We start from the raw sequence: 25383 nt of genomic DNA, 5'->3' as shown, positions 1-25383 counted from the left end.
GTGGGACTTGACAATCAGCCGAAGTCTAGTTGGTTCTGCGAACCTGACAACTGGCGGGAAGACCTGGCAAGTCAGAGGCAAGTCGAGTGACTACAAGTGGTAAGTAAATGTAAGCAACTGGAGGAGAGATCAAGTGAGAACGCGTTCCCCATTGAGGGAACTGTAGGCGTCGGTCCAGCTTAGGTCCATTTGGGAAACCTGATCTGAGACCTTGACTAGATCCTAGTCTCAGGGAGATAGAATCTAATTACTACTCATATTTTATTATGTTATGCTAAATCTGTTTTACAAAAAAAAAATCTATTTTTAGGTTGCCCAGGACTAACCTTTTCTGTAGGGGAAAGCTGCTGAAGAAAAGGGGTCCGAGCGCCCGGGAGGAGTCCGGACGCCCGGAGCTGGTCTGAGCGCCCAAATTAAGCTCACCCTAGTGGGTCACGGGCGCCTAGGCGGTCCGGGCGCCTGGAGTTGGTCCAAGCGCCCAAACACGAAACTTTATCCACAAGCTGACGTGGAGTGCGTCGGTTGGTCGAACCACGTGATCTGGGCACCTGGAGGGGTTCTAGGTACCCAGAATGGACCTATATAAAGGTCTTCGACTCGTAGATTCAAAGGAACAACTACTACAAATTTTCTTCTTCCTCGATGCTTCGAAAAAGCTCCCACAACGCTGCTACGCTCCACCAACAACCGACGACTAAGACATTTCAATTATATTGTAGTTATTGGTAACTTTGTCCAATTCTTATACTTAACTCCTATAATTTTTTGTGAACTATTAGTGGATTGTCCAACGAAAGCACTCAATGAATGCGGGTCTTGGAGTACATGAGTCGTTGAAGGCTTCAAACCAAGTAAAACTCGGGTGGTTAGCATTGGTTCATTTTTTTTCCTTCCGCTGCGTACTTCGATTAATTCGCTATCAATTTTCACAATCAATATTCACCCCCCTCTAGCGTTCTTTTCAATCCTACATAAAGTTTCTTATTCTTCTTCTCAAACTTTGCTATTCCTAGACCAAGTCTTGGTACCTTTCTTCAGTTTTCTATCTACAGTTCTAAATGGCCCAAAACAAAGGGTACAACACCATTCATCTCCCACTCTTCAATGGGGGTGATTTCCCATACTGGAAGAAGTAGATGGAGGTGTACCTGAAAATTGATTTCAACCAATGGTTCAGCATCACCAAAGGATACAAGGTGCCAATTGACAATGCCAAAATTCTAATGGACTCGAAAAATTGGAATCCAGAAATGAAGAAGAAGACCCAGATTGACTTCAAGGCCCTCAATGCAATCCAGTGCGGATTAACAAAGGAGGAACTAAACCGCGCGACCCACACGAAAATGCCAAAGAGCTATGGGGCAAACTCATAGAACTACACGAGGGAACCAACGACGCAAAGATAATGAAAAGAGATCTATATTTAAATAAAGTATTTAATATAAAAATGTAGGAAGGTGAGACTGTCAGTCAGCTACATGCGTGGATAAAGGACATCCTCAACAGACTTCACACAATCAGCCACCAAATGGAGAATCATGATCTTATAAAATACGGTCTAAATACATTTCCTTAAAATGCACTGTGGGCATCCATCGTAAATGCCTATAAGCTTTTGAGGAACTTATCCAAGTTAAAGTTAGATGAACTTTTTTGTGAATTGGAACTACACGAATAGACTAACGCCAAACCCGAGAAAGGTGTTGCCTTTATTGAAGGAACATCAAAAGAAAAGTCCAGAACCAAACCAGAACTTGAAGTTGAGTCTGATCAAAATTTAGACGATGAAGAATACCTGGTGAACCTGGTAAGAAAGATGTTCACCAAGAGAAAGAGAACTTCACCAAAAAAGACCTATAGAAGATCAACTCCACCTTTAACTCCAACAATAAGTCAAATATCACATGCTTTAGATGCAACAAGAAGGACACTACAAAATCAACTACCCGAATCTCAAAAGGAAGAAAGCCCTCAAGGTAACTTGGGATGAATCGTCTGTAGACGAATCGGACAATGACGAACAAAGGCACACCAACTACCTCATATTGATGGCGCACAGACCAGAATCGAAAAGTTAAACAGAAGATGGGTTCGAACCTGAATCAAGTCATGAGTTTACACTCATTTCCGAAGGTTCCTATGAGGTACAATTTACTTTAAGAAAAAGGTTTTTTAAAATTATTGCGTGCTTACATAATAAATTGACTACATCTAAAAATAAAATAAGCAAACTAATCAATGAAAATAAAATACTTAATAATCAACTAAATTTAGATTCAACAACTGAGCCAAGTCATGCTGAAATCCCAATTCAAGTTGTAAAACTTGAAAAGGATAATTCCATATTGAAATGCAGAGTAGTTGAACTAAAAGAATTATTAGAGAAATTCATAACTATATCCAAGTACTTTGACATGATACTTAGATCATAAAGAGTTGTATACAATAAATCCAGACTCGGATACAAGTCCAGCTCGACTAACAAAATGTTTATATCACTAATAAGTCAAAATAAGAAACTAACTAAAGCTTGGTTCTGAAATCGTGCTTAAGCATGCAAGTAGAACTCAATCATTTTTACGTACCTAAAAATGAAATTCATTATTTAAAACCAAATCCAACTAAACCTATTAATTTAAAACCAAATCAAAATAAATTTTCAAAACTAAATTCCAAACTAAAAAATAAGATAAAATCAAACAATGCAAATTCAAATGAACTTAAATCAAATAACTACAAAACTAACTCAAATTACCACCAAATCTACTATAATTATAAAAGTAATCGACACAAACCCAAAACTTAAACATGTTGGACCCTTGGCGGCCTGCTAGAGGAGGGTGAATGACCTTGCAAATAAAAATGAACTTTCCTCGAACTTTTACAGCTTAATTATACTTAACACTTGCATAAACAAAAATAAGAAACTAGAAATAATAGAGGCATGACGGGTTTATTTGGTTACAATCGGGAAGGTTATTAATCCAAGGAAGATGAAAGCGCCCTAAACTCTCCTTCAGGCGGAGAAGCCTCTTTACATCAATTAAAGCACTCAATTACAGAACAAGATTGAAAATAAATGAATTACAAGTGTTGTTCTAACCTTCTGGGACCAGGACTATATTTATAGCTCTGGTCGAGGTGCCTGGAAGGGTTCTAGGTGCTTGGGAGGAGATAAACTTTTATCCCCATTGCACCAAAATGTGCCACATCGCGTTCCGGATAAAAGCTTGCTCTGGGCGCTCGGACCCAAGTTAACATCATGTTAACTATTTGGTCCAGGTTCTTCCACTTTGGCTCCACTTGCTTGGGTCCAAGTTTTCCGCTTCAGCTCTGGCTCCACTTGGGTAATCTTGGTCATCTGGAATAGGGTTCACCCAAACCCAACTTTTAGCTTTCGAGCAAACTTTCGCTCTGGCTTCTCGTCCGTCGGAAACGCCACGCGCCTCCTTCTCATCCACCCGCATACTCTTCCGCAATACCTCATACCTCAAATGCACCGAGCTCGTTGACTCTCACTCGACTTCCTGTGCTTCTAAGTTCCGCACACTTAGACACAAGAGTTAAATACCAACGGGACCTAACTTTACTTGATTGATCACATAAAAAATACCACGAGGTATTTACAATCTCCCCCTTTTTGATGTGAGCAAACCCCAAGTTAAGTTAGGGTAAACCACAAATAAAATAAAATAAAATAACAATTTAAATTTGAAAGTAAAAAAAAATTGCAAGTGCAAAAATTAAAATATTGTACTACCCTCCCTTTAGACTTAATATTTACTACTCCCCCTTTTGATTACATAAAAAATAGGGTACCTTTAAAGACGTTACTTGGAAGGTCTAACACAAAAGTCTAAGGGAAAAATTAAAGTTAAAGTTTGGATTTATCAATGTAAATAAAAACATATAACATATATAAGTCAGATAATATAAAGCTGAAATTATCATAAAAAAATTTAACATTCAGAAAATTTTAATATTTTTATAGATAAAGTTACTTTTCTCGAAAAATTAACTTCTAAATAATTTTTTAAAAAAAAATTAAAAGTATTTTAATAATAACTAATTGCTTACTAGTTAGTCAATTAAATACTTATTTCAATAATTGGCTTCCAAGTTGTGGCGAGACACTAGACCTTCTTGGATATTAGAGCAATAACAATTTTCTAGACAAAGTCTTTTAAAGAAATTAAATATTTAACTTTCTGTCTGAAAGATAAAAAAAATAATTAATCTAAGTGTGATTTTGGAACCCATAATAGGTTTCTTGCTATAGGGTTAATCAAAAAAATTTTGGGAATATATTTCTGGGATATTTTCCTAATTTGGTCCTTATTGTATTTGAGATACCAGTTAAGTACTAAATAATTTCTAAAGTTAGACGGAATAAAAGTTGAGCATGCATGACTTTTCAAATTTTCTATTTCCTTTTTCAATTTTTCATTTTCTATTTGTATTTTATCGAAAATTTTTAATTGACAAGATATAACTAAGATTGATTTTAGCTCTTTCTTTTCTTTTTCTAACTTACAGTGGTTTTTCGATAATATTTTTATGAATTGAAATAATTTGTTAGGAGGAAAAGTCCGTACCTGACTTACCTTATCTATCCCGTAATTTGAAGCTCCTCCTGAAGTGCTGCTTCTTTCGATGTCGCTCTCCCTTCATCGATGCTCTCGATGCTCATTTTGGATGAGCTTGCTTCGTCTTCGTCTTCTTGGTGACTTGCTACTAGCGTAAGTTTGGCGAGGGCTTCTATCTCCGATTCAGATGACATGTCGTCCCACATCACCTTTAGATTATACTTGGACCAGGCTGGCTTCTTGTTATTTTCCCTGTCCTTATCTTTGCTCTTCAATTTTGGACAGTTATCTTTGACATGTCATTCTTCATTGCAGTGGTAGCATCTTACTTACCTTTTTCTTTTTGTACCCTGCACTTGGTTAAATTTATTAGATTTAAATAATTTTTTAAATTTTCTTACCATTAACGTCATTTTGTCATCGTCAAGTGATGTCTCAGAATCTGGTTCGTCCGTTTTAGCTTTTAAGGCAAGGTTTTGCCTTGATTCCTTCTTTAGACCTATACATCTTGACTCATGAATTTCAAAAGTTGAAAAAAATTCTTCTAAAGTACTTACCTCTAAATCCTTAGAGATGAAATGCACATCTACTAAGGTCGACCATTCCGAAGTCCTAGGAAATGCGTTAAGTATGTACCTTAGCGAATCTCGATTGGTTACCTTTTCTCCAAGATTCATGAGTCTGGTGATGAGCTCCTTAATTCTTGAGTGGAGGTGTGCGACGGTTTCGCCTTCTGTTAACAGGAGGTTGCTGATCTGGTTCTGGAGCATGTCCCATCTTGCTAGTTTAGCCTCTGAGGTCCCTTTGTGTAGTTCCAAAAATTTCTACTAGAGCTCCTTGGCTGACTCGTAGGCTCCAATCTGGTTGACTTCTTGTGGCGGTAAGACGCTCAATAAATGGAACTCTGCTTTGTCATTTGTCACAAAGTCGGCTTGCTCCTTTTTCGTCCATTGATATTCTTCTTTGTCTTTCAGAGCTACAAAACCATATTTCATAATTATTAATAATTAAAAATCTATTTTAAAAAATATCTCCATATTTTTCTTCCAACTTGCAAATTTCCCCTCAAACTTCATTGGATTGATACTCAGTTTAGCCATCTCGTATGCTTCGTTCAACGGTTAGTCCTCCTGAAGCGAACCCGCTCTAATACCACTTGTAGGACTTTTGGGTGGTCGACTAGAGGGGGTGAATGGCTCTGTAAATAAAAATGAACCTTTCTCGAACTTTTACAGCTTAATTATACTTAACACTTGCATAAACAAAAATAGGAAACTAGAAATAAGAGAGGCACGACAGATTTATTTAGTTACAACCAGGGAAGTTGTTAATCCAAGGAATATGAAAGAACACTAAACTCTCCTTCATGTGAAGAAGCCTCTTTACAGCAATTAAAGTACTCACTTATAGAACAAGATTGAAAAGAAACGAATGACAAGTGTTGTTCTAGCCTTCTGGGACCAGGGCTATATTTATAGCCTTGGTCGAGGGCCTAAAAAGGTTCCAGGCATCTAGGAGGGGACAAACTTTTATCTCCGTCACACCAGAATGTGCCACATCACGTTCTGGATAAAAGCTTACTCCAGGTGCTCGAACCCAAGTTAACATCATGTTAACTATTTGGTCCGGGTTCTTCTACTCTGGCTCCGCTTGCTTGGGTCTAGGTCTTCCGCTCCGGCTTTGGCTTTGCTTGGGTAATCTTGGCTATCCGGAATAGGGCTTACCCGAACCCAACTTCTGTCCTTTGAGCAAACTTTCGCTCTGACTTCTTGTCCCTCGGAAACGTTGCGCGCCTCCTTCTCGTCCGCCCGCGTACTCTTCTGTAGCACCTCGTACCTCAAACGAACTGAGCTCGTCGACTCTCTCTCGCGTCGTCCTTCTCACTAGCTGCATCTTTCGCTCGACTTCCTATGCTCCTAAGTTTCTGCACACTTAGACACAGGGGTTAAATACCAGCAGTGTAACGACCCGCCTTCTACTAACTAGGTTGTAAGGCCGGACCGTCACAATATGCTGTGCTAAACTATATCCATGACCATCACTAAGTCTAGGTGCGGAAAACTGTACCAAATTAAAACTTTACTAAGTTAATCCTACTTCTTGGCCCTACATGTGCTAAGGGATGCAATCTAAGGTATACATGGCATACCCTGCATCCCCTATGGTCAAGGAGCTGAACTACAAGGTCTCTTGGTCGAAACCCAGCTTCCCAATCGATCCAGATTGAACTCAATCGATTGCAAGCTGTTGAATCGATCCGTGGATCGATTCCGATGGCTACTGTGCTCGGGTTAATATTCTGGATCGATCGGCTGATCGATCCAGACTGGCCAATCGATCCATTAATCGATTCCAGAGCTCTCTGTTCGCGGGAGTGATTTCCCTGATCGATCGAACGATCGATCCCCAAACTCTCTGTTCGCGACAGAATGCGACTGGATCGATCGGCTGATCGATCCAGAAGCTTACTGTTCGCGACAGAATGTGACTGGATCGATCGGTTGATCGATCCAGAAGCTTACTGTTCGCGAAACCAGGCTCCCAATCGATCCACTGATCGATTGAGGGCCCCCAATCGATCCACTGATCGATTGGGGTTTCTGATTTTGCAACAAACTCTGATTTCAGCACTGTTTCGTGCCAAACTCACATACACAAGTTCTAAAATAACTGGAAAACATTCTAGTAGCAAACAACTAACATTCTAAACATGGTTACTAACAAGCTAAGCAGATTTTCTATAATTTCATGCATTTAGATAACTAAATAGGCAAAGAATAACATAATAAGAAACACTAAGTTCTTAAATGTTCTAGTTCTTCCAAAGTCTTTATTCCAGGTTCCTTCCACACATATCTTTATCACATTGACCTCCAGCCTCCACTAGTCCATCTTTCCTTTACCATTATCTGCAGTATTAGGAAAAGAGTATCTGTAAGCTTGAGAGCTTAGTAAGAAACCATCTATCTCACAAAACATGCATACGATACGATTTATGCTTTGAAAACATGCTATTTGAAATACGCACTGAATATGCTAAAGCATGGCATGACAGACAAAACATAGAAATGAGAAACTGATCATGGCAATAAGTGCTAATCATAAAATATCATGTTGTATCAATAGAAACTAACCTAATACAAAGGCTGAGCTAAGCTAGTACTAAACTGATGCTAAAGTTGTACTGAGTTCACATAACTATGTTGTAAAGTTTTGAAAACTATATTCATAAGTAGATTAAAATAGTAATCATGCTGCTGATGGGCCCGGCAACTGTACGTGCTATGCGCGCATCCCTAACTAGACCCGGGTTTGTAAGTCCCGAATTTAGTAGGGTTACTAGGTTATCTAAACCTAGGGACGACTGTGGGAGCCCAACCCAATGGATATCTAATCTAGTACAGTGCCACTGCTAAAATAAAATACTGATTATAGCTGAGTTCTTCTTATATTGCTATCTCTAGGTTATCTGAACCTAAAACTAGGTTATATGAACCTAGAGGCGACTGTGGGAGCCCACCCATTGGACCGTAGTCCCATAAAAACTATAATAAAATTGGGCATGCTATAAAAATGCTTCTATTGCATTTACTGAGCTATTACAATGCCTAAGTTGCATTTTAAATGAGCTGCACCTACTATCGAGCACTTGGTGTGCGCTATTGCTCACCCTATGTGCCCAAAAATTCATATACTACTAAACTAAAACATGAAATCATACGAAAGCTACTTATACTGCTGGTGAGGGGTTTCTTACTTCCTGCGCTAGATTTCCTTACGATCTGATCGCTAGATTTCCGGTGGAGAAGATCCCTTCGTCGATCTCCTCGCGTCTACGTGTTCTTCTCGCGGAGAGGAGCGTCCTCGTGCCGGAGTTGTCGCCGGAAGGTGCTCTTGGGACCCTAGGGATGGAACCCTAGGTTTGCTTGTGGTTGGCACCGAGAGATGAGGGAGAAGGGAGGTTCGGCGGGATTAGGGTGAGGAGAAGAGAAGTTGCGTTAAAAACCAACCCCACTTAATAATTCCCTATTTATATTAAGGAATTAATTCACCCAACTCTAACTTAAATAAAATTGTTTCCCTTTCCTTTCAGCAAGGCCCTGCTGGGTTCAATTGGTTACTAAAGCTATCTATAAGACATAGGGTCTCCTATGTCCCGGGTTCAATTCCCGCGTAGGCCATTCTACGATTCTATTTATTTTTACTACTTCTGCTACTCTAAAAATTATGTAAAAATATCCTAAAATTCCAGAAAAATACTAGGATATTTCTAATAATCATTTTGAGAATTTTCGGGCATTACAATCCCCCATACCTGATAAAAAGTTTGTCCTCAAACTTAGAATAATTCTGGGTACTTCTGTCTCATACTAGCTTCTGTCTCCCACGTTGCCTATTCTGTGGTGTGATTTTGCCAAATAACTTTTACTAATGGTACCTCCTTGTTCCGTAATTTCTTAACAGCTCGGTCTATTATCTGAATAGGCCAACTATCATAGCTGAGGTCTTCGAGGACTGGTACCGACTGGGGCTCAATCACCTGGGTGGCATCTGGGATATGCTTCTTCAGCATAGAGACATGAAATACATTATGGATGACTGACATCTCCTGTGGTAGCTCTAGCTCATATGCTACCTTGCCAACTCTTCTGGTGATAAGGTATGGTCCCACATATCTGGGACTTAGTTTGGCCTTCTTCCCAAAACGCATTACTCCCTTCATGGGAGCCACTCTGAGGAATACTGAATCCCCAACTGAAAACTCTAATGGTCTGCGCCGTGTATCAGCATAGCTTTTCTGGCGGCTCTGAGCTGTCTCTATCCTCTGGCGGATCTGCTGTATAGCTGCTGTGGTATCTGCTACTAGATCTGTCTGAAGTTCTAGTTCTTTCTGTTCACCACTCTCATACCAGCAGATTGGAGATCTACACCTCCGCCCGTATAGAGCCTCATAAGGTGCCATACCGATAGTGGCCTGATAGCTATTGTTGTATGCAAATTCTGCTAAACTCAGATATTTGCACCAACTTCCCTTGAAGTCTAGGGCACATGCGCGGAGCATATCTTCGAGTACCTGATTTACTCGCTCCGTCTGACCATCTGTCTGAGGATGGAAAGCTGTGCTAAATTTCAACTTAGTGCCCAATGCTGACTATACACACTCCCAGAAGTGTGATGTGAATCGACTGTCTCTGTCTGAAATAATGGTCCGTGGGACTCCATGTAGTCTGACGATCTCCTTGAGATACAACTGAGCTAGCTGTTCCATGGAGTAGGATATCCTGATGGCTAAGAAGTGGGCTGATTTAGTTAACCTGTCAACTATTACCCAGATGGTATCAAAACCATTCGTGGTTTTGGGTAGTCCCACTATAAAATCCATAGAAATGTCTTCCCACTTCCATTTTGGGATCTGGATGGGCTGCAAAACTCCTCCTGGTCTCTGATGTTCTGCCTTGACCCTCTGACAGGTCAGACAGGTGTTAACATATCTAGCGATGTCTCTTTTCATCCCGGGCCACCAAAAATGTTTCTTCAAGTCCTGATACATCTTGGTGGAACCTGGATGCATCGCATAAGGAGTCCTGTGAGCCTCATCTAAAATCTTCCTCTTTAGTTCCTCCTGATCTGGAACACAGAGTCTGTCACCGAAATATAATACCCCACTATCGGACACTCTGAATTCTCTACTTTCTGATTCTGCTAACCCTTGTTTGGTTTTCTGAATTTCAGGATCCTGTTCCTGAGCTGTCTGAATGTCACAAAGCAGGTTAGATGCTAATGTCATAGTAGAGAGCTGTCCCACTATAAGTTCGAGACCAAAATCTGTGATCTCTTTCTGTAGGGGCGGTGACATGGTTGCTAGGGATAGTAAGGTAGCATCGGACTTTCTGCTAAGTGGGTTTGCCACCTTATTGGCTTTTCCTGGGTGGTAGAGGATGTCTATGTCGTAGTCTTTGACCAGCTCTAGCCATCTACGCTGTCGCATATTCAGATCCTTCTGAGTGAAGAAATACTTCAGACTCTGATGATCTGTATACACTCTGCACTGAGCTCCATACAAGTAATGTCTCCAAATTTTGAGAGCGAACACTACTGCTGCAAGCTCAAGGTCATGAGTAGGGTAATTCTTCTCATATTCCTTGAGTTGTCTGGAGGCATAGGCGATCACCTTACCTTCTTGCATCAGTACTGCTCCTAGTCCCAACTTAGAGGCATCACTATAGATATCAAAGCTGTCGGTGTTGGCTGGTAGAGTCAAAATGGGAGCACTGGTCAATCTCCTCTTTAACTCGCTGAAGTTGTTCTCACAGTCCTCTGTCCACTGAAATTTTCTGTTCTTTCTGGTAAGAGCTGTCAGTGGGGAGGCTATTCTGAAGAAGTCCTCTGCAAACTTTCTGTAATAACCTGCTAGTCCCAAAAAGTTCCTGATCTCACTGGCATTCTTGGGTCTTTTCCAGTTACTCACAGCTTCTATCTTACTGGGGTCTACCATGATACCATCCTTTGAGATGATGTGACCCAGCAAGGACACCTGATCTAACCAAAATTCACATTTCGTGAACTTGGCGTACAGCTGGTTCTGCTGAAGGGTCTGCAATACTATTCTCAGGTGTTCTGCGTGTTCTTCCTGAGTTCCTGAATAGATAAGAATGTCATCGATAAACACGATAACAAATCTATCTAGGTAGTCCCTGAATACTCTGTTGATTGTTAGGATGTATACTAAAAGCCTAGCTTTTGGTATAAACATTTATCTAGAAATAAGAATCACATTGGTCAAATGTCTACATTTATGATAAATGTAGTTGTTCAATTAATTTATATTATAGATAACATAGTATGTGGTGTCACATACAGAAGATGATGTTATCAGTACCTTATAAATTATAAACAGTAGCTCACGACCAAAATGGAAAGGAACAAGCCATTGGAAGGTCGTAATGTAATTAGGTATTAGTTTATCTTAACTATATAATTACACTAGTACACTTAGAGTATATTGAGTAGGACCATCAGAGGTCGTTTTCTTTTATACTGACTTTATAAAGAAATAAAGACCTCAGTTATTATGGAAGTGTGTGCTCTTAATCCTAATATAATAACAAGCACATATATTTGATATTTATTTCTTTAATTTATCAATGAGTGAGATTTAGTTCGATGAATCAATAAGCCCGATAAGTTGGGAAATGATATCACTTATAGTGTGTGTTATTGATTATAAAAGGAAACTGTGTCCTAGTAATTTAGGTTGATAATGTCCCCAAGATGAGCTCATAAAGATTGTCATGTTAAACCCTGCAGGTGGACTTAGTCCGACATGACGATAAGGTTGAGTGATACTATTCTTGGATTAAGATATTAATTAAATGAGTTGTTAGTAACTCACTTAATTAGTGGACATTCGACATCTTAAACACAGGGAGACTAACACACTCATAATAAGAAGGAGCCCAAAAATGTAATTTGGGATTGGTGCGGTAGTTCAATAATAGTTCTCTAGTGGAATGAATTATTATTGATAAAATTAAGTTGTGTGTTCGGGGCGAACACGGGATGCTTAATTTTATCGGGAGACCAAAACCAATTCCTCCTCTCGGTTTCTATCGTAGCCTCTTATTTATAGAGTACTATATCCACCTATACCCACCTTCTATACCCACCTAAAGGGGCCGGCCAAGCTAGCTTGGGAACCAAGCTAGGGCCGACCTAAGCATGGTTTAGGGTGGCCGGCCCTAGCTTGAACCCAAGCTAGAGGGGGTCGGCTACATTAAATTAAAAAAGAATTTTAATTTTAATTTTTATTATGTGGAAGATATAATTTATTACAGAGAATTAAAATTAAAATATCTCTCTTTAAAAAGATCTACAAAAGATTAAAAGAAAGAGATTAGATCTCTTTCCTTATTTGTAGATTGGAAAGATATTTTATTTTTTCTCTTTGAAAATTATTCACATGTAGAAAATTAAAATTATAGAAATTTCTTTTTATCAATCATGAAGGGATTTTAAAAGGAAATTTTATTTTTTAAAATTTCCAAAGACAAATAAGGAAGTTTTAATTGTTGATTGAAACTCTCCTAATTTTTCTATTTGAGGTGGCCGACCATGATTAGTTGATTAAGAAATTTTATTAAATTTTTATTAATTAATTATTGTCAAAGAAAGTTAAGGAAATTTTATTATAAATAAATTTCCTTATTTGCTAAAGCCAAGGAATATAAAAGAAGGGGTAGGGATGCCTTCATGGGTGACAACCTCTATTATTCTCCCTCTCTTATTCCTTGGTGTGGTCGGCCAACATCTTCTCCCTCTCTTCCTCTTTGTGGTGGCCGAAACATCCCTCTTGCTTGGAGTTCTTGTGGTGGCCGGATACTACTTGGAGAAGAAGAAGAAGAAGGAGAGAAAGCTTGCATCCCTTAGAGCTTGGTTGGTGTTTTTCTTCTTCCTTGGTGAAGCTCTTTTGTTTTGGCCGAACCTAGCTAGGGAGGAGAAGAAGGTAGTTGGTGGTTTCTCATCTCGGAAGATCGTTGCCCACACAACGTACAAGGTTAGAAGAGGAATACGGTAGAAGATCAAGAGGTCTTTCTAGAAGGTATAACTAGTAGTTTTTTCCTTTTCCGCATCATACTAGTTATTTATGGAAATAATACCAAATACAAGAGGCTTACGTTCTAGTATTTCGAATATGTTTTTTCAAAGTTGTGTTCTTTTGTTTTATTTTTCCTTGTGATTTGATTGTTCTTTTCGGTTAACCTAAAGTTAGTTTAGGAAATTAAATATTAGATTTCTATAAAAGGTTTTGTCTAGTCGGTGGTGGTTGCTCCTATATCCAAGAAGGTCATGTGCCTCGCCACGTCAGTACTGGGAACCGATTATGGAAATTAATATTTAATGAAATTAATAACTTAAGGTGATTTGGGTCGAACGTGTTAAGTTCCGCAGGAGACCCAAGTCAAAACCTAAAAGAACAAATAGATTAAGTTTTGAATCAAACGTGTTAAGTTCTGCAGGCGATCCAAAATTTAATTTAAAAGAACACATGGTAGCTAGGAAAAGGTTCAGACCTTTGTACAAAATTTTTGTACAGTGGAACCTCTAGGCTTTCCGAGTAGCAACCAACACATTTCGTGATGTGACCCAGGAAGGACACCTGATCTAACCAAAATTCACATTTCGTGAACTTGGCGTACAGCTGGTTCTGCTGAAGGATCTGCAATACTATTCTCAGGTGTTCTGCTTGTTCTTCCTGAGTTCCTGAATAGATAAGAATGTCATCGATAAACACGATAACAAATCTATCTAGGTAGTCCCTGAATACTCTGTTCATGAGGTCCATGAAAGTAGCTGGAGCATTTGTCACGCCAAAGGGCATGACTACGAACTCGTAGTGTCCGTATCTAGTCCTGAATGTTGTCTTGGGTATATCCCCTTCTTTAACTTTCACCTGATGATAACCTGATCTGAGGTCTATCTTAGAGAACACTGCTGCTCCCTTTAGCTGATCGAACAGGTCATCTATTCTGGGAAGAGGATACCTGTTCTTGATGGTGACTTGGTTCAGTGCCCGGTAGTCTATGCACAGGCGCATGCTCCCGTCCTTCTTCTTCACGAACAATACAGGTGCTCCCCATGGTGAGTGACTAGGGCGTATGAAACCTTTGTCAAGCAGCTCCTGTAATTGCTCCTGAAGTTCCTTCAATTCTGCTGGGGCCATGTGATAAGGTGCTTTGGAGATAGGATTTGTGCCGGGAATGAGTTCTATCTCGAATTCAATCTCCCTGTTTGGTGTTAGGCCTGGTAACTCTTCAGGGAAGACTGCTGGGTAATCACATACGACTCGGACCTCTGCTAGCTGTTGGTCCTTGTCCTGACTGACATTGACTACATGTGCTAAGAATCTCGTACATCCTGATCCATTAATTTTTGTGCTTTTAGAGCTGAGAGAAACTTCTTGGCCTTCCTCTTGGGTTCTCCAATGTACTCGAATTGTACTTCTGCTTCAGGTCGGAATACGACTTTCTGTTTACGGCACCCTATAGAGGCACCGTATCTGATCAGGAAGTCCATTCCAAGGATGACATCATAATCAGTCATATCTAGCACTAGGGGTGTCAATTCGGGTGGGTCGGGTCAGGTTGGGTCGGGTTGAGTTTTTTTTAATTTTTTTTAACCCAACCCGAACCCGACCCGAACCCGAGTTCAACCCAAAACACCTCAACCCGAACCCGAACCCGACCAATCCAATCAACCCGAACCCGACCCATATAACCCGAAAATCCGATTCAAAACGACTTTTTTGGGCTATTTCCCCTATAATTCTTCACTTTTATCTCAATACTCCATCATTATCATACAAACATGATATTAATATATATAAAAACATCTAAATTTTTAAAATAAAATTTGATTTAACCCCAAAAAAATCCACAAAACCTTATATTTAAGCAAACCCGGGTCAACCCGAACCCGACCCGACCCAACCCGAAATTTTTTTACTCTCCAACCCTCCAACCCGAACCCGACCCGAACCCGAAAATGTCCAACCCGAACCTGATTTTTTTCGGGTCGACTCGGGTTGGGTGGTCGGGTGGTCAGGTCGGGTTCATTTTTGACACCCCTATCTAGCACTATCAGATCACAAAAGAGTTCCCTGTCTGCTATAATGACTGGCACTGCCCGGAGCCAGTGCGTGGACGCCATAAATTCTCCCGAAGGTAGCGTCGTCAAAAACTGACCACTGAATACCTCTGGGGGTACTGCTAACTTTTCGGCGAATGCCCTGGATATATAAGAATGGGTTGCCCCAGTATCGAATAAGACAGTTGCACTTTGCTGTAAAATACTAATCTGACCTGTAACAACTATCGAGGCATTCGCGACGTCTTCTCTAGTTAAGGAGTAGATCCTTGCATTCGTCATAGCTGGAGGGGCTTCTAGTCTGCCCTGGCTGATGTGTGGACCATCTAAAACAGCCTGCATCTGGTGTAGTTGTGCTGGCTGGCCTCCATACTGTATCGGCTGTGGTTGAGGAAGACTTGTCTTGTTCGGGCACTGCTTAGCCATATGCCCTTCTTGTCCACATTCGAAGCATCCCCGTATGCCCTTGCGACAAACTCCTGGGTGAAATTTCCCACAAGTAGCACATTTGGAATAACTAGGCTGTTTGCTGGCTGGTCCTCCCTTTGGGTAACTCCCTGGTTTGCGCTTGTTGCTGGAGTTCCCTTTCCAGTTAGAGCTGTGGCCCTGTTGTTTCTGAGTACCTGAGCCTCCTTACCCTTTGGACTCTGAGAGGACTTGCTTCTGCTGCTTGATATTATTCTGGTAGTGCTCGGTGGTCAGAGCACTGCTGACTAGTTCTTCAGTGGTTTGCGGCCTATGAATGCTGCCAGCCACGTTCATTGCTATTTCCGGCCTCAGCATCTTGAGCATCAACCGGACTTGTTCTTTTTCTGTGCTGACTAGTTCGGGGCATAGACGAGCCAGTCTATTGAATTTCTTCACGGCTTCCTCAACTGATAGGTTGCCCTGACGAAACTAAGTGAACTCGTCGTAGTGGCGGTTTGTGACCCGCATGTGAAAGAACTCCTCGAAGAATTCTTTCTCGAAGTTAGCCCATGTCATCTGGTTCACTGGGCGCTTCGCTCTAATTCTCTCCCACCACATACGTGCATCTCCTGTCAAGTAGAAGGAGGCGCACTTCACTTTTTCATGCTCTGGCCAGTCCAGAAGCTCCATCGTACTCTCCAGTGTTTTGAACCAGGCTTGAGCATCCCATGGTTCACTGGTGCCTGAGAAGTTCTCGGGCTTGACTCTCTGCCACTGGATCAGATAGGCTTCTCTCTTTGCTTCTGCTGCTGGGGCTACTGGTGCTGTAGGTTGGACTGGTGGAACCTCTATAACTACTGGGGTTGCTATGTTTGATTCCGGGGTGACAGTGGGAATGTTCTGCTGATTAGCCTTTAAGGTGGCTATCTCCTGTTGCTATTCTGCTAGCTGCTGCTGTAACTGAGCCACTATTGCCGTAAGGTCTGGGGGAGGCACTGAACTGCCTGCCTCATGCTGGGGCTCAGTAGCTGGTGCCCTTCTAGCTGGGCGTCCTCTTGCCATTTCTAAAGGAACAAAGGACATACATAACTAAAACATCATGTGTATATAACTACTATCACTATCATGTTAGTTACTATCACAACTAAACATACTTTAGTTATCTACAAATATGAAAGCAATAGACATAGCAAAGTGAGAGGTATTCTTACTTGGAAGCTGCAGGTTCAATGTTGATGTGTGTGTAGGAAGTATGGAACAACCTGGCTCTGATACCACTCTGTAACGACCCGCCTTCTACTAACTAGGCTGTAAGGTCGGACCGTCACAATATGCTGTGCTAAACTATATCCATGACCATCACTAAGTCTAGGTGCGGAAAACTGTACCAAATTAAAACTTTACTAAGTTAATCCAAGTTCTTGGCCCTACATGTGCTAAGGGATGCAATCTAAGGTATACATGGCATACCCTGCATCCCCTATGGTCAAGGAGCTGAACTACAAGGTCTCATGGTCGAAACCCAGCTTCCCAATCGATCCAGATTGAACTCAATCGATTGCAAGCTGTTGAATCGATCCGTGGATCGATTTCGATGGCTACTGTGCTCGGGTTAATATTCTGGATCGATCGGCTGATCGATCCAGACTGGCCAATCGATCCATTGATCGATTCCAGAGCTCTCTGTTCGCGGGAGTGATTTCCCTGATCGATCGAACGATCGATCCCCAAACTCTCTGTTCGGGACAGAATGCGACTGGATCGATCGGCTGATCGATCCAGAAGCTTACTGTTCGCGACATAATGCGACTGGATCGATCGGCTGATCGATCGGCTGATCGATCCAGAAGCTTACTGTTCGTGGAACCAGGCTCCCAATCGATCCACTGATCGATTGAGGACCCCCAATCGATCCACTGATCGATTGGGGTTTCTGATTTCGCAACAAACTCTGATTTCAGCACTGTTTCGTGCCAAACTCACATACACAAGTTCTAAAATAACTGGAAAACATTCTAGTAGCAAACAACTAACATTCTAAACATGGTTACTAACAAGCTAAGCAGATTTTCTATAATTTCATGCATTTAGATAACTAAATAGGCAAAGAGTAACATAATAAGAAACACTAAGTTCTTAAATGTTCTAGTTCTTCCAAGGTCTTTATTCCAGGTCCCTTCCACACACATCTTCATCACATTGACCTCCAGCCTCCACTAGTCCATCTTTCCTTTACCTTTATCTGCAGTATAAGGAAAAGAGTATCTATAAGCTTGAGAGCTTAGTAAGAAACCATCTACCTCACAAAACATGCATACGATACGATTTATGCTTTGAAAACATGCTATTTGAAATACGCACTGAATATGCTAAAGCATGGCATGACAGACAATACATAGAAATGAGAAACTGATCATGGCAATAAGTGCTAATCATAAAATATCATGTTGTATCAATAGAAACTAACCTAATACAAAGGCTGAGCTAAGCTAATACTAAACTGATGCTAAAGCTGTACTGAGTTCACATAACTATGTTGTGAAGTTTTGAAAACTATATTCATAAGTAGATTAAAATAGTAATCATGCTGCTGATGGGCCCGGCAACTGTACGTGCTATGCGCGCATCCCTAACTAAACCCGGGTTTGTAAGTCCCGAATTTAGTAGGGTTACTAGGTTATCTAAACCTAGGGACGACTGTGGGAGCCCAACCCAATGGATATCTAATCCAGTACAGTGCCACTGCTAAAATAAAATACTGATTATAGCTGAGTTCTTCTTATATTGCTATCTCTAGGTTATCTAAACCTAGAACTAGGTTATCTGAACCTAGAGGCGACTGTGGGAGTCCACCCATTGGATCGTAGTCCCATAAAAACTATAATAAAACTGGGCATGCTATAAAAATGCTTCTATTGCATTTACTGAGCTATTACAATGCCTAAGTTGCATTTTAAATGAGCTGCACCTACTATCGAGCACTTGGTGTGCGCTATTGCTCACCCTATGTGCCCAAAAATCCATATACTACTAAACTAAAACATGAAATCATACGAAAGCTACTTATACTGCAGGTGAGAGGTTTCTTACTTCCTGCGCTAGATTTCCTTACGATCTGATCGCTAGATTTCCGGTGGAGAAGATCCCTTCGTCGATCTCCTCGCGTCTACGTGTTCTTCTCGCGGAGAGGAGCGTCCTCGTGCCGGAGTTGTCGCCGGAAGGTACTCTTGGGACCCTAGGGATGGAACCCTTTGCTTGTGGTTGGCGCCGAGAGATGAGGGAGAAGGGAGGTTCGGCGGGATTAGGGTGAGGAGAAGAGAAGTTGCGTTAAAAACCAACCCCGCTTAATAATTCCCTATTTATATTAAGGAATTAATTCACCCAACTCTAACTTAAATAAAATTGTTTCCCTTTCCTTTCAGCACGGCCCTGCTGGGTTTAATTGGTTACTAAAGCTATCTATAAGACATAGGGCCTCCTAGGTCCCAGGTTCAATTCCCGCGTAGGTCATTCTACGATTCTATTTATTTTTGCTACTTCTGCTACTCTAAAAATTCTGTAAAAATATCCTAAAATTCCAGAAAAATACTAGAATATTTCTAATAATTATTTTGAGAATTTTCGGGCGTTACAAACATGACCTAACTTTACTTGGTTGATCACATCAAAACTATCATGGGTTACTTACAAAATCTAGATAAATAATTTAGGGGAGTCTCCAAATTAGTTGACACCTCCAAATTAATAGTTTACCCGGCTGGGTAATTAGGATTAGTCAACAAGGTATAAAAGTTTAACTTAATCAACGGTACTGGTGAAATTTTAGATGATAGTAGGTTAGAGAAACTCTGCCTATGCATATCTAGAAAGATATAGTTTTAACCTAGTGCATTTGGCTTATTGGAACTAACTGAAGCTACCCCTTACGAATCCTAACTAGTTAGACCAAAGTTTTGTACTAAGTTCAGTGGATAGGACTATTTGGAAAACTTCAAAGGCATGGTTATACTAATGATGTCCAGGTGACTCACCATAGTCCAGAAGTTTATCCAAAGAATGCATATTTGTTAATCCTAAAGTTAAAGTTGAATTTAACACAAAGTTAAATGCAACCCTAAAAATTCTATCTAAACTCATCTCACAAAATTATTGGATACCTTGATTGAAAACATAGATCAGGTGACATGACTAATAATCAAAAATTAAATCAAATTAACTTAAAATTAAATTAAAATAAAATTAAATCAAATTAACTTAAAATTAAAGTCAAATGAAATTAAATTAAACTCAAATTCAAGATAAAATTAAAACAAACTTAATCCTTGATTTAGTTAATAAGTGGCTCCTATACCTTTTGTAGGAAATCAAGTGGATATTGGACAATAGTTGTTCTACACATATGATTGGAGATCACACCAAGTTCACTCAACTAACATACAAAAGCTTAGGAATAGTTGTCTTTAGAAACAATAGCAAATTCAAGGTAATTGGGATAGGTAATATCGAACTCAAAACTTACTTTATTATTAAAAAGGTGTTATTGGTTGATAACTTCTAGGGGTGTCAAAAATGAATCTGACCCGACGACCCAACCCGAGTCGACCCGAAAAAAATCAGGTTCGTGTTGGGCATTTTCGGGTTCGGGTCGGGTTCGGGTTGGAAGGTTGGAGATTAAAAAAGTTTCGGGTTAGGTCGGGTCGGGGTTCAGGTTGACCCGGGTTGACTTAAATATAAGGTTTTGTGGATTTTTTTTTTGGTTAAATTAAATTTTATTTTAAAATTTTAGATGTTTTTATGTATATTAATATCATGTTTGTACGATAATGATGGAGTATTGAGATAAAAGTGAAGAATTATAGGAAAAATAGCCCAAAAAAGTCGTTTTGAATAGGATTTTCGGGTTATATGGGTCGGGTTCGGGTTGATCGGGTTAGTCGGGTTCGGGTTCGGGTTGAGGTGTTTTGGGTTGAACTTGGGTTCGGGTCGGGTTTGGGTTGGGTTAAAAAAAAAAATCAACCCAACCCAACCCGACCCACCCGAATTGACACCCCTAATAACTTCAAATATAATCTACTTAGCATTAGTCAACTATGTGATTCTAGATATAAGATTAGGTTCCTATCTTTTGAATACTTAATCATGCACTTAGATAACCCTAACATAAACCTAAAAGGGTTTAGGAAGGACAACATCTATACAATCAACCTAACTGTCTCTTCACTTAAGTGTCACTTGACACAAAAAAGAAGAAACCTAGTTATGGTATAGAAGAATGACCCACACAAACTTTAGAAACTTAATAAAATTGAATGGTTTAGTTAGAGGCTTACCAAAATTACCCAACTTAGATTCAACAAACTGTAATGCTTGTCAACAAGGAAAGAAAACAAAATCCACCCACAAATCAACTAATCAACCTCAAACTAATTCAATACTAGAATTATTGCACTTGGACCTATTTGACTCCCATGGAATCAAATCCATAAATGAGAGTTTCTATTGCCTAGTAATAATAGATGATTACTTAAGATTTACCTGGGTCAAATTCTTAAAAAATAAAGATGAAATGTTTGAAGTGTTCAGTAAATTCTGCAAACAAAATGAAAATGAAAAAAAAACAAAAGAATCAGAAGTGATAATGGAGGTGAATTTAAGAATCATAACTTTGATCTATTTTACCTTTAAAATGATTATCATCACGAATTTTCATATCCTAAAACATCCTAATAAAATAGAGTAGTAGAAAGAAAGAATAGAATCCTACTTGAAGCCTCCAGGACAATGCTAAATGAGTATAAACTTCCAAATTATTTTTGGACAGAAGTTGTTAGCACAGCCTGCTATGTACAAAACATAACCACAATAAATAAAACTTATAATAAGACCTCATTTGAACTCTACTATAATAAATAACCTAATATTAAATATTTTAAAGTATTTGGATGCCAAGTTTATATATTAAATACAAGAGAACACTTAGGAAAATTTACCTCAAAAGTAGAAAATGAAATTTTTGTGGGTTACTCATTAAACAGTAGGGGGTACAGAGTATATAACAAGAATACACTAAGAATCGAAGAGACCACAAATGTAAAATTTGAAAAATCCAATCTTAACCCAGAACAAACTCATATTCAACCAATTGACTTTGTTAGAGGTAGTACTAATCTAGGGAGAGCAAGTGACGAAGAAGAACATCAACCTCAAGAACAACAAACTATAACCATAAGGGTTAATCCAAAACATCCACTTAATCAAGTAATTGGTGACCCAGACCTAAGAGTCAAAACTAGATCAGCCTTTAGAAACTTAAGTCAAATGACTTTAATCTCTAACATCGAACCCAAAACAATAGAAGAATCATTAAGTGATCTAGATTGGATCTTAGCCATGTAAGAGGAACTAGCCCAATTTGAAAGAAATGAAGTATGAGATTTATACTAGAAAATAAAAGGATAATCGAAACTAAATGGATCTTTAGAAACAAACCAAATGAAAAAGGGGAAGTTGTTAGAAATAAGGTCAGATTAGTAGCAAAAGGATTCAGTCAAATTGAGGGACTTGACTATGATGAAACCTATACACAAGTTGCTAGACTCAAATCAATTAGAATGTTACTGAGTTATACAGCCCATAAGGGATTCAAATTATATCAAATGGATGTTAAGTCAACCTTTCTAAATGGACTAATTAAGGAAGAGGTGTATGTAGATCAACCCCCTGGGTTTGAAGACTTAGAATACCCTAATCATGTGTTCAAATTAAAGAAATTCTTGTATGGCATAAAACATGCCCCCAAAGCATGGTATGAAAGGATGACCATATACTTAATTTCAAAAAGCTTCAAACAAGGTCAAATAGACCCAACCCTTTTTGTAAAAGTAATTAATCAAGATCTATTTATAGCTCAAGTCTATGTGAACGATATAATATTTGGATCAACTAACTCAAAATTGTTACAATAATTTATAACGCTAATGGAACAAGAGTTTGAAATGAGTCTAGTAAGACAACTAACATTCTTCCTAGGTCTACAAATCAAATAAACAAATGAACGTAACTATGTTTATCAACAAAAGTATACACTTGAATTACTTAAGAAATTTAAAATGGAAAACTCCATAGACATTATAACTCCAATGACTACTAACACAACCTTAGATAGTGACTCAAGTGGAAAACCTATAGACCTCCAATATTATAGAAGTGTCATAGGAAGTCTATTATACCTAACTACAAGTCAACCATATATCTCATTTGCAGTCAGTATGTGTGCTAGGTACCAGACTTGTGCCAAGGAATCACACTTAGCTTATGTTAAAAGAATTTTTAGATACTTAAAAGGTATGTCCAATGTAGGAATGTGGTACCCTCTGGTAGGAAATTTTGAACTCTTAGGATACTCTGACTCTGATTATGCCGGCTGTAAACTCGATCAGAAAAGTACAAGTGGTGGTTGTCAACTACTTGGATCATTACTTGTCAGCTAATTTAGTAGAAAGTAGCACTGTGTTGCTTTATCTACTACTGAGGTAGAGTGTATTGTAATAGGAGAATGTGTTGCACAACTATTATAGATAATGCACACCTTAAAAGACTACAATCTAAATTTTAAACACACAAAGGTGCTAATTGATAATATTAGTTCAATCAACTTAACAAAAAATTTAGTGAATCATTCAAGAACTAAACACACTGAAATAAAACACCACTTTATCAGGGATCATGTCGCTAGAGGAGATATTGAACTCAATTATATTGAGTCTAAGTCCAACTTAGCTAATATCTTCACCAAGCCACTCCCTAAAAGTAAATATAGCAACTTACGACGACAACTAGGAATGTGTTTCATAAAATAGGATTGCTATTTTTTATACTTTCTTTAAAATAGTTTTTGAATTCTAGGAAAATTTTCTTATTTTATTAAAATTCCCATTTCCTAAGACTTTCAAAATTGATTTTAGCCTTAGTCTAGATCGGATCTATAGAAAGTATGTTCCTATAGATCTAGGACTTGAGCATCTCACAAACATACTAGGACTCCCTTGATTGTGTATTCTAAAACTTAGAACGATGTGAGATGTATAGGTCTTTTGCCCGGACTTAAGATGCTTATATTTGTGCATCAACACAAGTCAGGGCGAGAAATATCAAATTACAGTGATCAAGTTAAGTAATCCATCTTAGTTAAATACTAACTGGACACATATAATTTACTTGACTAATCAAGTGAATATTGTTATCTTTTGATAGTTAGTTAGTAACATTGGTTAGACATGAAAGAACACTTTCTAGGTGTTTAGATTATTTTTAATATCAGATTTAGGGGGAGGATATTTAAAACTAATTTTCAAAATAATTTTAAATACAAAGTGTCTTTGAAAACTACTTTAAATATACTTTGAAAAATGTTTGCGAAAACACACTCAAACTTTTCCAAAATTCTTTTTGAAAAATGGTTTGAAAAATTACATTTCCAGGTCATGTTGACTACATTTTGCAAGTAGGTTGAGAAATATAATACAACTTATCTTAAGATATCTTGAATAAATTATGAAAATATTTTTAAATTCTTGTTTTAGATATTTTGAAATTCCTTATTTAAAAATTCTTCAAAACTCATTTCAAAATTATTTTTTTAATATAGAAGTACTTTTCAAAACCACTATTATGTTATTTTTAAAAATTACCTTGTAAGTTTTTTCAAAACTATTTAAACTTTAAACTTTACAGTTAGTTTTGTAAAAGTTATCTTTCAAAACTTAGTATAAAAATTCTAAATTGTCCTTGCACAAAATTTTGATATTTTTTATATAAAATACAAGTGTTTTGATGGAATTTTTTTAGGGTTTATAAAACTCTTTTAACTCCTTTCCCTAGTAATCCTGAAAGTTTTTTTTTTGAAAAATTTTATTATTCTCACTGATTACTTTACTTATCACACATTTTTCTGCTATCTACTCATGTTTTTTTTTATGAATGTCAAAGGGGGAGGGTTAGGGGTTAAGTTAGAAAACAAACGAAAATCAGAATAACTTAACTCCAAAAATGATAAAGAACGAAACTAACTATCTCATTATTTTTGTGTGTTGCTTCTCTTAGAATAATTTTGTGTGTATTTATTGTATATTTTTTTTCTAACTTAACCTAAGTTATCATTGCATCAAAAAGGGGGAGATTGTTGGTGTAGTTTGCACTAACGATTTAATTCAGGTTTTGATGAATAACAAGTGAGTTAAGTTAGGCGTTTTGTGATCTAATTGCGTTACCCAGTGTGCAGGAATTGACAAGTCCAAAGGACCAGACACCAGGCTAAAATCCAGGTAGGTCCAAGAGACTGGATACCTAGTGTGAAGTCCAAATAGGTCAACGGGCCAACCGGCTATCTGGCAGAAAATCCGGTTAGGTCTGAGGGACCGGACAACTGGCAGAAGTCCAGTTGAATCTGCGGACTGGACAATTGACATGAACACCTGATGGGTCAAGAGGCTAGTTAACCAACAGTAAATTGGTAAATTAAGATAAGTCACTGGAGGAGAGTGATTAAGTGAGGACGTGTCTCGGTTGAGGGACAGTAGACATCGGTCCAGATTATGTCCATTTTTGGATCCCTAATCTAAGATCTTGACTAGTTCCTAGCCCTAGGAGGACAGGAGCTAATTACTACTCCTTATTATCACTATGCTAATCTTGTTTTGCATGTTAGATGTTTTAATTTTGGACTAACAAAACTTACAGGGCAAAA

The sequence above is a fragment of the Zingiber officinale genome, chromosome 11B (assembly GCF_018446385.1).
Source record: "Zingiber officinale cultivar Zhangliang chromosome 11B, Zo_v1.1, whole genome shotgun sequence".
In the NCBI taxonomy this organism is placed as follows: domain Eukaryota; kingdom Viridiplantae; phylum Streptophyta; class Magnoliopsida; order Zingiberales; family Zingiberaceae; genus Zingiber; species Zingiber officinale.
The sequence above is the reverse complement of the archived record's forward strand: the minus strand, read 5'-3'. Positions refer to the sequence as shown.